General features: G+C 37.9%; 1 long non-coding RNA gene across 1 annotated transcript; it reads left to right on the forward strand.

Moving 5' to 3' along the window:
* Nucleotides 1–660: 660 nt before the first annotated feature.
* Nucleotides 661–16,847, forward strand: LOC116438455. The gene is made up of 2 exons (XR_004237753.1): nt 661–774; nt 7,860–16,847. It is a non-coding gene; the product is annotated as an uncharacterized LOC116438455 (long non-coding RNA).
* The last annotated feature ends 448 nt before the right edge of the window (nt 16,848–17,295 follow it).

Below are 17,295 nucleotides of genomic sequence, written 5' to 3' on the forward strand. Positions count from 1 at the left end.
TGGACCTGTCGTCTACTTCTCCCAAATTGAATGGTCCTCTTGCCTGGCCTTTTCAGCTGCACCTGAGCCCCTTTGCATCCCCAGCTTCTTCCTCATACCTCAGCCAGACCCAAACAATCATATTGTGGTACCAGCTGGGTATGGCACAAACACAGGGACACATAAAGAGCAGCCCTGATCTCTGCCAGATGGTGCTTTGGGACTGTACCATAGGAGAGCAAATTTTCCTCCAATGCAGCAGGGGAGGGACGGATGCTCTGGGTAACTCCTACCAGAGGTGACCACCACACGCATGCTTACGATTGCTGCAGAGCCTTGTGACAAAGACAATTTTGAAAATTTTGTGGAGGTTACTGGCAGTCTGAACAAATATCTAAACATATTTTTTAAAAGTCACAGTCTTAGAGACCATAAAGAAATTACTATAGAAATATTAGTGAGGGAATTACTAACTTTTAATTCACTGATGGTTTCCTGTTGTATGATTAAGTGAGGCCTGGAGCCTTTCCAGTGAGGATAAAAGGGAATACCAAATGATTACGCTTCCCTGACTGAGTCAGGCACCCCGTGGAACAGCTTGTGTGCTGTTACGTAAGAAAGGATTGCAAGGTAATGCATATGCATAAGGAAGGTGAATGCAAATATCAGGGACAACTTTATTCCAGTAGTTCCTCATTTTCTGAACACTAGACTTCACAACCTTAGTGGTCTTGCAGTGTCAGTTTGAGATAGGTTATGGGTTCAAGACAATTGTTTGGAACTCTGAACATTGTGGTAAGTTAAAAGCTACTAAGATTTACTTTCTTTAATTAGAAAACTGATCCAGTAAAGCACTGAGGGAGTTATGTCTCAGTGCAGTTTACTAATTCAGGTGGGTGTTTTTCTTGCTGTCTTTGAGATGGAGAAACTCAAACTTATGAGAGTTTCATACATATACTACTTCTGAAAGGCTAAATACAGCTAGGAATAAATGTATCTGTTTCAAATCCAGAGCTCAGGGAACCATACCTTCTGCAGGTGTTGGCTGGAACCCCAGTTTTATTCCTGATCTATAGAATGGAATTTTCATTTGTGGGCAACACTATTTTCCTTACCCAGAATGTATCTTTCCTCAAAATATTGAGTCATTTTCCTCATAATATTGAGTTAATTAATTTAACTTGAAATTAATTCTAAAATGCATCAGTTTGAAAGTATTGATCATCTTATTATACTACATTTTCACTTTTTCTTTAGGGCAACTTTCACCTGAGGTTGAAACTCAACTAGGGTCCTGTTTGTAGCATGTACCTGTAGACATCAAATTTAAATTTAGATAATTATGGCTTCCAATTATTTTTGCAGGATAACTTACAGGGTTAGCTTAATAGATCTTGTCAGTTCTGAGTGAGGCTTGTAGTGATAACATAATGTAATCAAATAAATAGGATTGAAGGTAGTATACTCTTTATGGTCTCCAGACTAGGTACATTGATGTTTAAAGAAATAATTCTTTCTCCCATTTATTTTTTTTCACAAGTAGTAACAGACTATTTTAGACTTGATATCCAAGATGCCTAAATGTGCTTTTAACTTATATAAGGTTAATTTAAGCACAACTTTCAGTCTGCTTCCAGAATAACTTAGAAATACATTTGCCCAAAGTTTACTGAAATATTGATGAGCTTGAGTGCTCACAAAAGTGCTTCACTAAAATGCAGCTCAGTGGGAGGTCTCACTGCTGAACACTGACTCATTCAGGGACAATTTATATGAGCACATGTTGAAGTGAACAAAATGTTGTGAAGGCAGTGAAAAACAGGGGCTAGGAATTCAACAGTAGCCTGGTGGCTGCTTAGGGGGGTGCTCTGTGTACTACAGTGTCTTCAGCTTGCAGTGCTTTTCTTTGATGGCTGTAAATAAAGGGGCAGTCAAAAGCATGCAACCTTTTGTATTTTTGGATATGACCAAGCAGTGTGCTGAGACGGCCAAGAAGGCCAAGGACATCCTGGTCCGTATCAGCAATAGTGATTGTTCCTCTGCACTCAGCACTTTTGAGACGGCGCCTAGAGTGCTGCGTCCAGTTCTGGGCCCCTCACTACAGGAAAGACACTGAGGTGCTGGAGTGTGTCCAGAGAAAGGCAAGAGAGCTGGGGAAGGGTCTGGAGCACAGGTCTGATGAGGAGCCGCTGACGGAGCTGGGGTTGTCTAGCCTGGAGAAAAGAAGGCTCAGGGGAGACCGTACTGCTCTCTACAGCTCCCTGAAAGGAGGGTGTAGCCAGGTCGGGGTCAGCTTCTCTTCCAGGCAACAAATGATAGGATAGTTTGAGAAGCTGAAAGACTGAGTATACAAGATAACTGATGGAGGAAAGGAATATGCATGATAATGGATTCAGGCTGATTAGAAACTGAGCTGCAATCTCACCAGGTGAAAAAGGAATAAAGTTTTAGTTCACACTGAGGCAACATTCCATTTTTGTTTGCTTCTGGGAATTTCAGATGAGGTCTTCTCTTGCAGGAAACTTGTGACTACATCAAAGAGATTTTAATATTTCTACTGTTTAATATTTGTACTGCAGCCTTGAGCCACAAGTCATTGTTTGTGTATATAAAACTGAAAATGCAAAAAGAGGATACTGGTGATGAAATATGTGCAATTACTTGGCACACTGCAATATATCCTTGTACCTTTTCTCATTGGCAGGAATGCAAAATTCCTCTCTCAAGACTTTGGCATTATGCTACTCTTTCCCTCTGACTGTCTTTTTTTCTCTTGCCATGAGATTGCTTCTCCCTCTTCTTTTCTCCTTTTCTCATTTTGCCTCTTCTCTTCTAGTAGTCATTTGATACTTACTCTTCTTGTTTGAATTTATTACAGTGTCAATATCCAACCCTAAACTAGAAATACGTAGAAAATAATTTGTCTTGGCCCTGTCCCTGGCCTAATTTGTTATTATACTTATTAGTATTACTACTTATGCCTGCTAATACAGCACAAAAGCAAAATGAATTGATAGTAATGAGAAGCTTTAAAGGCAATATCTAAGCAATAATGACCCCTGAGTCAAACATTTCCTGGTTGCTAATGACTGGCTGAAAGAGTAAAAGGTCTAATATAAACCCAGGGGCTCTTAACCCAACCCACCATTAGCTGCCAGGAAATGCTTGACTTAGAGAGCACTAATGCTATTATACAGCATAAAAACATAAAGAAAATCTAATTGCTTTTCTGCATGTTCGAGAGCTGAAAACTGAGTATCAAGTTGCCATGGATTGTTCCCTGTACTTGTGTTTTCCTAGGTGTTAATCACCAGAGTAGTTACCAAAATAGAAACTAAAAATAATTCACTTGGAGTCAGTAATGTAATTTGGGGCTGATTATTTACCCTTAAGTGTAAGCCCAGGGAAGTATTTTTTTGCATCACACTAAATCACTATACCAATTTAAGTCACCATAAACATGAATCATGTGGGATCTCAAAAGATAGGTGTCACATGACTGTAGACTACTTTTTATAGCTTTATACATCTTTGTGCTGGTACAGGAACAGCAAACATTTGGAAAAGAATAGAAGTAGTTGCCATCCTCCAATACAAGCTGAAAGTAAACATTTTCGCATCTTCTATTGCTGAATAGAAAAGAAAATTCTCTCCAAGCCAGAGCAGTTGCTATTCTAGAATAAAAATAAAGTTTCTCAAAATTTCATGACCTAGTAATTCATATGATTTATTGGATGTAGTTTCTCATATTTCAAATGCCTCTGACTTTTCCCCTGAAATGTCCCCTGTGTGTTTTGTTACACTGTACATTAACCTTTAGACACCATGCTTCCTTTTCCCATTGCTCCTACCTCATCCATTTACATCTCCGTGTTCTCTTTGTAAACGAATCTCACCTCTTTTGACAGCTGTCCTGGTATTCTTTGAGACAAAGCTTTGGATTACTATTTATAAAGGGGATTTGTTGCAACAACTTATTTCCCAGAGCATTGTGTTTGGGTGGGAACCACAGCTAGGCAAGCAAAGAGAAGAAGATATCACCTGCAAAATGGAAGGCAGTTTGAATAAAGAAGTAGCACATTTGGAAAATGTTACTCTTTTTCCTGCTGAATGACTGGGCATTACAATATTTATGCTGTTTCCTCTAGAGTACAGGTTGCACAGTGCAGCTATTGCCATATTTTTTGCTATTAAAACAAGCACTTCCACCCATCACAGATCAGCTTCACTATGAAATTTCACGTGTCCTTCTTTTCTGAATATTATCCAAAGGCTTTATTTTTGTACATACAGAGTTTTATTCCAGTGAGCTCAAAATTTGGTTTTGAGTAAATGGTTTTTTGTGATTTGTATATCCCCTGCTGATTTAAAGTCCTAGAGAAAATAGAAAATTAATAAATCAGAGCAAATCCAGGAGGAGTTATATAACTCAGACTGCACATGATTAGTTAGGGAAACATGGCAAGACTTGGTTGAAATGAAGAAGTAGCTTTACAATGTACAACTTCACACCTATAAAAGACAAAGAAACAAAGAAAAGACGAGCTATAGCCTTTTCCTATTTGGCTTCCTATCCTTATAATCATATTTAGTAGCAATATGCAAACATAACATTACAGAAATGTCTGTTGACCAAAAACTGGTTGAGTCCAAAATCCCGAAATTCTTTGATACCTGTTAAGTTACAAAATCTGTCATGTATAAACTCCATGGCCAGTTCTATGTTTGAATGTCTGGAAGGGAGTGCATAGCTTGATTCATTAGCAATTAACAACAATGCAGAGGCTGCTACTCAGTGACTTTTTAGTACAGATATTTAATCTGTAATTCATTTAAGGATGTTCCAACTGTCACAGAAAGTTACATTTAATACCTACTTTCCAACATGCCATATTTGCTCTGAAACCCAGTCAGAATTTTGATTCTTCAGCACCACAGTATACAGGGTAGAAACTCTTCTGTCACCTCCTTAGTCTCCATATGGATTTGTAAATGTATCCGGAAATGTACCATTAACATGGTACATGCTCATGGTAAAAGCACAAATGATCTTTAAGTGCAACTATCATGAGAGCCAAAAAAGTGACAGTCCAAGCTCTTGCCAGTCACAGGAGTTCAACACTAAGGGCAAAACATGGCCCAGAGTCCATCACCTCTCTCCCCCTGCTTCTCTTAGACACAATAATCTAATAAATAAATGCTCTAAGAGCACTATTAATAGTTTCTCAATATGGTTCTTTCTTGAGCTGGTAAAACCATAAAGAAACAGTTGTCTAGTGATGGTTTTGTTCTATATTCAAGCTTCATTTACTACCTGTGTTGCTAACTCTTTTTAGATAAGTGAGGAAAATCACTGAACTCAGATCAAAAAGAGTATTTTTTGCGCACAGACTTAAAAGTCAAGTCTTATACAAAAACCGTTTCTTTGAACATGGTGTTCTTTACTTATTTTGGATTAGTATAAAGGCTTGGAACTCAGTCCTACTGATTTGTGTTAGCTACTTTTGATCACTGTTGCTTAAATCACAATGACATTTTCTCTAGTTCCAACTCCAAGGACACAAACCTGCTTCTTGCCTGGAATGACAGGTTCTGCGTGAGAAATCATTAGCACAAGGTGTCAGTGCAAAGTCTGCCTAGTGCAGGGGGTTAATGAACTAGCTTTGTGCCCTGGGGGACAATGAACCTGTAGCTAGTTTTGATCACAAATGGAAGACTAGTAATTCTGAACTGGTCCTCTCTTTTCATCTGTGCAGTGCAACATCCACATGGTATTTCAGTAGGGACAGTTAGAAATTACTATAATGATTTAGTTATTATTCACCCCGTACCAGATTTCAGACAGCACCTCACAAACAGGCACTGAGGCCACCAGGAGTTGGCAGGAGGTCTCAAGCTGGTGACATGTTGATGGTCCAAGGATAGCAGTGGGTCCACAATATCTGCCTTTTCATCTTTCTGGTGAAGTCACACACCACACCAGGACATAGAATTGTCCTATTTGCACCTGCTAGAAAAACTTTACTCCTGATGAAGTTTACCTAAGATGGAATTGAGCCTGAATGATACCTTTCCTTTGAAAAAAAGTTAGCTAAGCACTACACAATTAAAAGGCACTAGGATGATTAAAGATATATAAATACCTCTCTGACACCAATGTACTAGTAGCACTTATTTGAAACACCAGTGATTGCTACTCAGGTGCCTAAGAAATATTTTCACAGATTATTTTCGTATCTGGATAGTTGTTGCACAAGCACAAAACCAAAAAGTTGTTTTTCCATCACTAACTTAATATTTGTAAGAATGTAAATACCTTTTGGACAAGAATACGTGGCCTATAGCCTCATCCCTGAGAGCAGCCAGAAGTGAGGCAAGCCTAAGAAATGGTGAATATACACGGAATGACCTTTGTCCTGAAAGACTTTTACAGATACAGATACAGGCAGAAACTGGGAGCCAATAACAGACAACAAGACAGGCAGTGATTTCAGATATCAAATTATTCTTTATCTGCTGTAGACCTCAAAATAAAAGACATTCTTAAGGAGGTTGTGTAATTCCAGAGACCATCCCCCTTGTTCTAGGAGGGGAAGGAGTGCTGACTTCACAGAACACAAAAGGCCAACCAAAGGAAATCCTATTGCTCCCACTAGGGCTGGTGTAGGACTTCCAGAAAAGCTGGCTACTTGCCGAATTCACATGACTCCAGTTCTTCTTTTTCTCGCCTAGCTTTCACTCTCTGCAGATCCTAGAGGCCAAAAGACTGCTCACAACTATAATTTATCATATTGCAGAAGTCCTTGAACTTTTTGCAAAACATGTCAAGATGTGCAGGGGTTCTTTGTTTCTGATAGATAGCTTTGTACAAGCATATTTAACCTTTCTTTCTGGTAAGTATGTAAGTTGTGACTCAGAGGTGCTGCATATGAGGATGCACAATGCTTAATAAAACTCTTTGCACAAGAGTAGAGACTAGAAGTAAAAAGCCATGATAAAAACACCTTTAAGAGGAGCATAGCACCAAGTTGTCTTTCAATTCCTAAGCGTAGATAGTCAGTTTGCAGACTACACTGGAAAAATTTTCTTGGTTTTGTTGAAAGAATAAAGATTGAGCTAAACAAATTTCATCTATTTTCCGAAATGAAAGGAAATATAATGCCTGGGGTTTAGCATCAATCAATAAATGTAACTACAGTTTTATACAAATGTTGCTTTTCATTACTTTATGCTGTAACAACTTAATTTGATGTGAAAGCTGAAAAAACCAAGAATCAAAGCTCCTGTAAGGCACCAGATATTTAACATGCATTTTCTTCAGGCTCACTGCTGCAAAAGTGCATGAAAAAGAAAGATCCCATGTGTGGTATGTTGAAAAGCAGGAGATAACAATGAATAAAATTATCTCAATTTCATGGTATTGAAATTTACATTGGAATAGAACTACCTATAGTCTAATAAAGACCCTGGCATGTGTGCTGCCTTAATAGTTCTATTATTTAAAGGAATAGGCAGTAGAAACTTTAGGCTTTTAATACTAAACACTACACAGAAATGAATGCACACACAACTTCCAATTCAGCACCGTAAAATAAGATGTTCTCCTTTTTTTCTATCTTTTACCCCCACGATTACTTCAAACAAGATTTTCACTGCAAATTACATTTCCCATTTGCTGTTACTATTCCCTCATTTAAATATGTATTTATATCAGCGACAAAAGTATGCTAATGTATATTTCCTCATCTCTTTTTAAGGAGGGAAATTATGGGCAAGTTTTCTGCATGGAAGTTAATTCTCCCTGTCTTACCATTTTCTAATAATGCTACCTGAGTGCAAGTGCAAGACAAATTCTAAGTTCTGGTTGATTTGGATTCTAGATCCCTAGCAGTAGAAGATTAATTTCCTGGGACGTGAGTGGAGATCTGCTGGATCATCCACTGGCAATGCAGGTATGAAACATTTCTGAAGGTAAGAGCTTTACGAGTTAAGCCAACTGTAGTTAATATGCTGATAGTATGCAGGTAATTCTGTCAATATCATTGAGGGACACCCTTGACAGATTTTATACAGATGAAGTTCTGTTAATTGAAACTGCTTTCGTTTATTCCCTTCTTATCAGTGTAGCAGTATGGACTTTGTTACTGATGTCTCCTAAAACTGCTCGTTCTCTCTTCTGGTCAAGAGTAGTTTGTACTAGGATAATTGCCCATGCAGAGTAAACTAGTTTAACCTCGACATCCTTGGAGCTTTGCACCCAGCTGGTGCCCTTGGGCCAGATCCGAGTCTGTGTCTCAGAGGTGTTCTTTGGACACTGAAGTTTAATCCCTTTTTGGAACAGATTTTGTCTTTTAGCTTTCAGAAACACTAAGGCAACAGTGAAACAAGGTTTACTCACAAAGTTTTTTTTTGAAGATGTTACAGCACTGGAAATAATGTCATGTACCAATGGCTTAGGCTGCAGCGTAGATACAAGTGGAAGATTAATGTTTTATTTCAATAGAGTGCTTAGAGAATTCATTATATTTAACTATTATTTTGGAGCCAGAGACAGTTTTGTACTTTATATTGCCCACAAGTGCAGGAGGACATTTAATGTGATAAACTGGCAGTTGAAAACCTATGAGAACAGTAAGTAATGGGGAAATTGAGGCAAGGGACCAAACATGAACACCAGGACAGACCTAGAGCAAATTTCAGAAAGACCAAATGGTTAGCTGAAAATTAACTTCACTGCAGGGAGACAATGGCTAATCTTCCCTTTTGAAATTTTTTAGTAAGCTGTCCGAGAAAGTGGCTACAGCTATACAATACAGGATAACAAAACACATTTCTTTAGAGATAGTAAAATATCAGTGTATGAATATTACATACTGCAAATGAAAATATAATTGCACATTAAAATTATTAACCTTATCAAAGAGAAAAATATTTCACAACTAAAACTAAGTTCATTGTCTCCCCTGTTGCTTAACTGCCCTTCAGGCAGTAACCATCCACTCTGGGGAGATTTTCAGAAGTTGTCAATGAACTCCTCTTGAACTCCTCTGAGATACTTCCAAGGATCTGCAAAACGTGAGGTTTCTAATGTTCCCCTGAATCTTCAAGTGTGTATATTACTGGCACTGGAAAGCTTGCAGGGCTCAGGAGCTGATCAGCAGAGAAAACTGCCCCTGTGTGGGAGAGGGCTGTCTGGGAGAGGATGCCCCTCCATCTGCACCCAGAGGCATGGCAGGGCTGGCCAACAGCCAGAGGGCAACACTGGAGCCCTGCAGGGCATCTGTGTGCACCCAGGAGAAGAGGAGGGGAGGGAAACCAACAAAGAGTACCCTGATTTGGGTATAGCAAGCTCCTGGTGAAGGAATGTGGGAAGCAGGGGCAATATGCCATACATAATTTAAACATCTTCATGCATATTTCAAGTGCCAGTGGGATGCTCTGCACCCCCAGTCAGTCATCTCTAGAAAAGTTCTTTAGGGTGCAGATGAACCATCCCATATTAGCTTAGAAGACCAGGTGACTTGGGTCCACTACTTACCCAGTGCATTTTGGTGCTAACCACAGCTACACGAGTGTTTCAGTACCTACTCCTCTGTATGCTAGATTATTTTACAGTGCAGGTGGAATTCACTAAATTCAATATTGATATCAAAAAATCTCTGAGAATAAAGAGCTCCGCCTCCCTATCCATCCAGTTATCCTGGGAGTGCCACAGAATTCAAAAGCATCTGCTAACTAGGATGGAGAATATAAAATGAGAAACATAGTAAAACAAAACTTAAACCAAAAAAACTTATCAAGCTGATACATTCAGGATTCAAGCAGAAAACAAAGCCACTGATCAAAAAGCTCCAGCTCCTTCTTCTGTGGATCAGAGTCCTTGCAGGGGCCCCTCAACACTTCATGAAAAGAATCCTCCACTCACAAATCAACTGAAATTCAAAGACAGAGGAAAAAAAGTGAATTTTAAAGCAGTCAGTATGAAACAGACTTTGTTTCACCATAAGAGCTCCACCAGGAGTGTTCTGCAGAGACGCTGTCAGTCAGGAACAGAGAAGCCCAGGTTCAGCATTTAGAGTGAACAACTACATGCTACTGAAGGTAATGCAAAATAGGGATTTGGTGTATCTTCTGTACAGAGGGTAATGACTGATGTATTGTGATCAACAGCTCACAAAAATGATGATATAAACCAGATATATGAGTTAGACTCTAATGAATTGGAAATACTGAGATTTTTTTTGATATTTTAAACTACACAACTTTTCTTTGTGCTCTTCAGAGGATGGTATGAAACTTCTGTTGCTTAAACTATGCTCTGAAGGAAATACAGTGTAATTTAGGGTATAGTTTGCATCCCAGTAAGAGAAAATTAGATGTTTTAAGCATTGTTTGTTTGCTTGTTTGCTTTGTTTTCTTTCCTAATGTTTTCCCTTCAGCTGTAAGATTTGTATAAAAATTGTGTGGAGACTGTCCATAACTGTCAATATATATATGGATTTTAGCCGCCAGAAGTCTTTTATATTATCAGGAAAAATCTGTACATATTGAAAAGAACCACTTTTATTTGGATGCATATGTCATTACTAGTCCAAAGTTTGGTAGCTACCTTGGGGACAGTGCTTGGTCTGTTAGGTCTGACTGGATTTGTATTGCCAGTGTGAAAACAATTGTGTGTCAAGGACCATTAGGTCAATGCAATTTTTGCAATCACAGAGTCTCATATTGTGGTATATCTCATAACTGCAGAAATCTTTTTGCCTGCGAAGTTTTGCCACTGCTCTTAAACAGATCTGCAAATTGTCCACAGATTTTTAAGTACTGAGTTTGTCCAGAGCACTTTGGGAAGCGTGACTTTCTTTACTGTACAGTTAGAGAAACTGAGGCACTGGTAAAAGAAATAATGTGTCCAGTGATAAGATACAAAGGAGAAAAAGGAGATTAGGTAATAATAACTTTCCTGATATTATGACTTTCTGGTTCACATATCAGTCATGCTGCTCACTGAACCATATATCCAACTCTTTTATTGCAGGTGTTGTGTGGTATGTGTGCTACAGCAGATTAAACACAACCCCATAAAATTTCCCTGAAACTTTATCCCATAGGGTTTTAACTACTACATATACTACAAAATCAAGATTTGTGACTCTGGCTGTTGCAATTAAATGGCTTGAGCATAATACTCTGTAATAACTTTATTTTTGGCTTATATCATGTAACTCAGTGAGATTCAAAGACTACGTAAAGAAGCTACCACCCTCTGCAGGAGACGAGAAGGGCTGCAGGGACCCCACTTGTTTGAAGGTGGAGCTCTACTTCCATGTGACCGCTGGAGCACTGGATGTCTGTGTTTTGAAAAAGGAAACCCAGGAGAAGGGATGTCACAGGGCACGGTGGAGCAGTGGTCAGGGTGTTCAGCCAGTTCCGTGGCCAGGATGCAGTGGGAGGGATCTGCTGATCCTGGTGCACCCAGAAACAGATGGTGGGATCCAGGCTGGGGTTTGGGTCCAGCTTTATTTTGTGTAGAACCTTGTGGCAGGCAGCTGGGGGCTAAGCCAGGGTGAAATTATTGGCTATGTAAACATGCCTGGCAGCAGAAAAGGCTGTGTGAGGACAACTGCAAGTAGAACCACGTCCCAAAACCTTCTACTCCTTCGCCGGCTCCTACAAAGAGGCTGCTGTTTCTCTGCCTGACCCATGTCAATGTTTTAACACGTAACAAATATCAATGCCTGAAGAAACCTTTGAAGATGAAAAGTGTTTTCTGAAGTGCTTAAGTGTCATAATTAGTAAGGAACGTACTGAATTGCTCTGTCAAGAAGGCAAGGAAAGAACAGTTGTCAAAAAAGTTAATTGTATGAGGAATTTTTGCATGAGCTGTACATTGATAATACTGTGGAAAAATTCCTCATCACAAGTGAAAGACAGCTCATACTATTGCACTGGTACTGTGATTAAAACTTAGGAGGATTTCATGGCCAGGTGTTCACTGCAAGATCTGAAACTTTTGGCCAAATGTTTTTTTTCTCTAAAACTCGAAAGAGATAGAAAACAGATAAAAAACCTGTTAGAACAAAACTTTAAAGGAAGAATCTTGGTAGAGAATACACACATGTGGGCTTTTACTCCTCTTTTCTAAATTAATCCTTGGAGAGTCAGAGTGGTACAGTAAGAAATTTGTAGTTTCACATAATTTTGGTGTGAAGCCCAGCAAAACTTGGCAGATATAAAAATGGATTTGTAGTATTTAAATGCAAGTGGTTTGGCTTTTTTTCTTGGCTTTTTCAGAGTAGCCTAGTTTGATAGTAAAACTGTTTGATAAATGCAAATACTTTACTCAAAATAACCAAGGAAAAAAGTGAAATTGTCCCTGAATTTTAATTATATATTTTATTTAAATTTTAAAAAATATTTTTCCATGCAGCATTTCTCAGAGAGGGCAATAATCTCTTCTGGAGGCAGCAATGTCTTTTTGCTCTGTCTTTTTACAGAACCTCATGAAGTTTTTACATATTCAAGTGAATTTCTTCAACTTGTAGCAGTAATTAAAAATGTGGAGCCTCTAAAGCAGAGGAAGATAGCTCTTGGAAAAACCTCAGATCTACTCTCAGTAAGATTGAAATTCTGAGAGTACCTGAAGGAGAGAGAAAACATTTTACTTCAGCTGTAAACTGAAAGTCAAACAAAACTGTTGAATCCACTGTAATATGAACTTCAAATTTTTTTCCTCCTTTTTTAGTTTGTGCTATTTATAAAACTTCTAGTTTAGAAAGTAAGGACAAAGTACTGATAGCTCTATTCCTTGTTTGTATTCAGAAAGCTGCTCGTAGCGTTATTTGAGCAAAATACTTTTATTTTTTCCAATTAGTATATGAAAAGAGCTGGGAGAATGGATCAGATCTTCTGACCTGTTATCAACAGAATAGTTGAAAAATCAATGATCTCAGAATCCTTGTTTCTGGTGAAATATAAAGGGCAAATTCGCTTTCCAGGTCCAAGGTCTTTTTGGAGTCACCTATCATGAAATATTTTAATGTTATATGTAAATGGCCCAAACTAAGAGATGCTGACATAAAGAAAATGCCCACGAAATAATGTATTTTATTTACTTTTCAAAATAGAAAGGTGTTTTAAATCAATTTGTTTACTTTCTTTACAATATGAACCTGGCTTACATCCTCGATTCAGCCTTCTTCTTTCCAAAACCAAGTAATATACAAACATGAATTATTGACACTTTTGCATATTGCTTTTTTTGGGTGTTTATACATAACATTATTCTCCAATGTGGGAAAAATGTGGAAAGCTAAGCAACATCTGTTCTTGTTTGTGCAGGTGAGAATTTAAAAAGTAACATAATTTGTTATATCATCCATTTAATTACCATTCCCTTCAATTTTTATTCCAGCTTTCTCACCAGCATTTTGAAAGAAGAACATGCCAATTCCATTTGTTCTGTCATGCTTAACTACAAGCCACCACATGCTTGTGAGACAGCACAAACAACCTGAAACTTCCTATGTGAACTACACTTTCTTTTCACAATTAGAAAAATCAAAAGCAAAAAAGTCACTTCTATTCCTGCATCCTTTGACTGTACTTTCTAAAAGTGGTAATGGTATCAAGTTTGTCAGGAATACAGATCTTTATAAAAATGTATTTCCAAGTGAAATTTTATGATGACTTTTTAATGAGTATATTCTCCTTCTGTGACAATGTAGTCAAAAGAGTTTAAGTCAACTCACAACAGCTATAGAACTTTCAAACTCTTTAAGACATGGTAGAGTATACTTGGAAAAGGTAAGAAAGTTTCTTATTTATACTTGAGCACTAGTGGTTTGCATTTGGAAGTCTGTATTTGGATAAGATAAGTCTTACCTCAAAAAGATGATACCATGGCAGAAGCAAGCTGAAAATACATTTTAGGTGAATTATTTTTAATTTCAGCTTCTCTGGTTGTTCTTGCAGACACTTGATTTCAGGAGCCAAGTTGATTTTACTTCTGTGAAACTGATTTGTACGAACTATGGTCTGCTTGGTTTGCTTTTAACTCCATCACACAGCTAAATTGCTTCATAATTTCTTGTTTTGTCTGCCTTTTCCAACATCTGAAGGTCCAAAACCAGTCTAAAAGGCTCAGAAAAGTGAGAGAATATACCTGCATGCTTATGATTTGTGCTCATATATAAAAAACCCAAACAACCTGAATGAAAAAAGATTAACACAGTTTACTCCAATGCAATAAAACTGGGTGTTGTGGGAGTCGGACTCTTCCCATTCTTCTTTGAGACATTCAAACAGCAGTGTCAACCTGACACTGTAATGAGTCAAAAACCCCACATCAATAAAGTAAGCTTTCACTTGAGCAGACAAAATCATCTCAGTCTATGTTGCAACAAAATGTTTTGAAAACATAAAAATATCTGACAGTCACTTTTTTTCAGTAGCAGGTTAAAACTAAAGGATACCTAGAGAACGCCAGAATAAAGTCTGTACCTTATTTGTATTTGCTGATGTAATATTTACATGATACATCAATTAGCTTTAAGGTATTCATAACTTTATTTAACTTTCATTCATGAGAATAGTGCAGACCTTGATGATTTCAGCAGAGGTGGAATCTACCTCTTAGCAAATGGAGCTAACAAGAATTTGCATAAAACAGGAAAGACATAAAATATCATTAAGAAAAAAGAAGCTTTGGTAGTCAAGATCAAAAAACTACAGGAAATAAAAATCAGCCTTCAAAGCGTTCAATGGACATAGCAATTACAAAGCAAATGAGAACTTGGTCAATAGTCAAAGGTGAAAAAAAATCCAAACAAAATTCCAAGTTATAATAAATGTCATTTCAGCCAAAGCAATGCTGGGAACTCCTTCTTCAAAGTCAGAAGCAGTGAGTTCAGGAATACCACATCTGGTTCCAAGCACCATATTAAAAAAAATAGAAGTTAATTTAAAAAGACATGTAGGGTAGAAGAACAGGCAATTTTCCTCAAATAAATGTATCTCTTTTATAATCATGACCATTTGTTCTTCCTGTAAGTCACTGTCAGAACAACAAATTTTGAACACAAATTATGATTGTTAAGGAAAGCTATGCTAAAGATTAGCAAAAGCTCTTAAACACTTAAGGCTGGAACTTTTTGTGGGACTTGTGGAACATCCTTCCCACTGGAATTTCTTTTCCAAGATCTTACAGAAGCAACATCCATATTAGTTCAACAATCGGGACATGACATAAACAGTCTTTTCTGACATCAAAACATGCATTTCTGTAAACCACAGTACTCTCAAAGACCCAACAGAGTAACAGCAACTGAGGGACAGACAGGCAAACTTAACTATACAAAGACTCAATGCATGCTCTTCCCATCCCCTGCAGCCTACCGTGCTTCTCCTTGTTCCCCCTACAGCAGCTGAGACAGTCAATCCATTCCTCCCAAGTTTGCTGCATTGCTGGCTTCGAGGCTGTGTGACAACTCCCCTTGCTTGTGAAAGGCAAGGTGATATCACCTTGCTGGAAACCCATCTGAAAGCTGCAAAGTAGGAACTTTACCTTGTGATGTCAGAAGAAAGGACCAAGAGTCTGTCTCAGCCAGAATTCCGTGCTGCATTGTGGAGCAGCCATCCCCAGCTGCCCCATTTGTGTTTTGGAAAGACACAGGTATCCAAGTGTGACCCTTTACCAGCAAGTGCATGTGCTGGATGGGGCCAAGCCATGCTTTCTGAATGGCCATTCCTAACTTCAGCTGGGATCCATTTGGATGAAACATTTCCTCATGCAAACCTCACAGGAAGGCTTTACATTACCTCGAGTAAATCATAGAGAGTTGTGACTTTGGAAGCGCCAAACTCATGTGGACAGCTCCTGAACTGCTGCAAGTTGGCCTTGTCCCTTGTGTTTGCACCACTGATGGTTTTCACCACTTGGGGACTCACTCTGCGCCAACATCTTCAGAAAATGGTCATTCTTTGCACTGTCATGGTAAAGTAGTACTCATAATTAGCAACATAGGTGTACATCCTTTTGGGAAACAGGGTTGGAAAAGCTGGAAATAGGCAGAGGGATCGCAGGAGGTGTGCACACACATATATGTGTAGAGAGACAGACACGCAGTCCAAACTGCTTCATACAAAACAGGGGAAAAAAACCCCAGCTTTTACTTAAAGCTTGGGATTTGCTGTTTCGGCTTTCGTACTCCACTCGCTTTCTTGCAGAGCTTAAATGAAACCAAAATAAAAAGAATTGCAGGATTTTTATGAAAGTAGTGTGAAAAACGTGCTTGTATTTCTCAGTTAGGAACAGTAAAGATCATTGCCCACTGATGATGGTTCCTCTCATGACTGAACAAGCTCTTTACTGTATATTTATGGCAACTCCCTGCTATGCAGTATTTCATTACTTACAGGGGTTTTAATTTCAGTTTGAATGAGATTTAGAACAAGATCTGGCATAATAAAATATTAATTAAGATTATTAATAAAATACAAATTTTCTGATATGTATTTATCACTACACTTGTAATTAATCTCCTTTATTGTCTCTTCAAATATCTTTTCTTCTTAATTTTTTTTTTAGGCAAAATAATGTATGAGTTCTAACTACTCAGTTAACAGCAGACTTAATATATGAACACTTTTCAGCCATATGAATATAAAAATATGTATGTAAGAGTGAAATCTGTACCTGAAAACACTTCATTTAAAATAAAAATAAAATCTTAGATAACTAGCTGTAATTAGATCTTGTAGCCAATTTTGGCTTGCTATTGGAAAGCCATGGTATATGATCTTACTTACAATAGACAGACTGCTCTGTCTGGTCACAAAAAAGTGAATTAAAGATGGAGTTTTCCCTGTGACTCTGTAATATCCTCATTCTTGTTGGTTTATCAAGCCTGTATCGTCTATTTTCAGTTTTTCACGTGTCTCCATACCTCTGTGCCCATAAATTTCACAACTCGCCTCTGCCATCTTGTGGGAAAATATGTGTGTCACCTTCACAAAAAGGTGAAGAAAACTCATTAAACACGATTCATGTTCTGAAAATATTCCTAGCAGTTAGCAGAAAAATATTACTTCATATCGAAGTCAAAAGTCATAAAAATCATATATTTACCATAAAATAAAAAATTTACCATGAAATTAAAACCCAAAAGTACTAATTTCACTAATTTCTAAGTATCTGTCAACACCATTAAAACATTTTGTTCTCTTTTTATTATAAAACTCAAAGGGTGTAATATTAAACATCTAGTCATATAATTTCTTTACATATACAGCACATTAATGTACTTATAAATTGAAGAA

This window comes from Corvus moneduloides, chromosome Z (assembly GCF_009650955.1).
Source record: "Corvus moneduloides isolate bCorMon1 chromosome Z, bCorMon1.pri, whole genome shotgun sequence".
Lineage (NCBI taxonomy): Eukaryota > Metazoa > Chordata > Aves > Passeriformes > Corvidae > Corvus > Corvus moneduloides.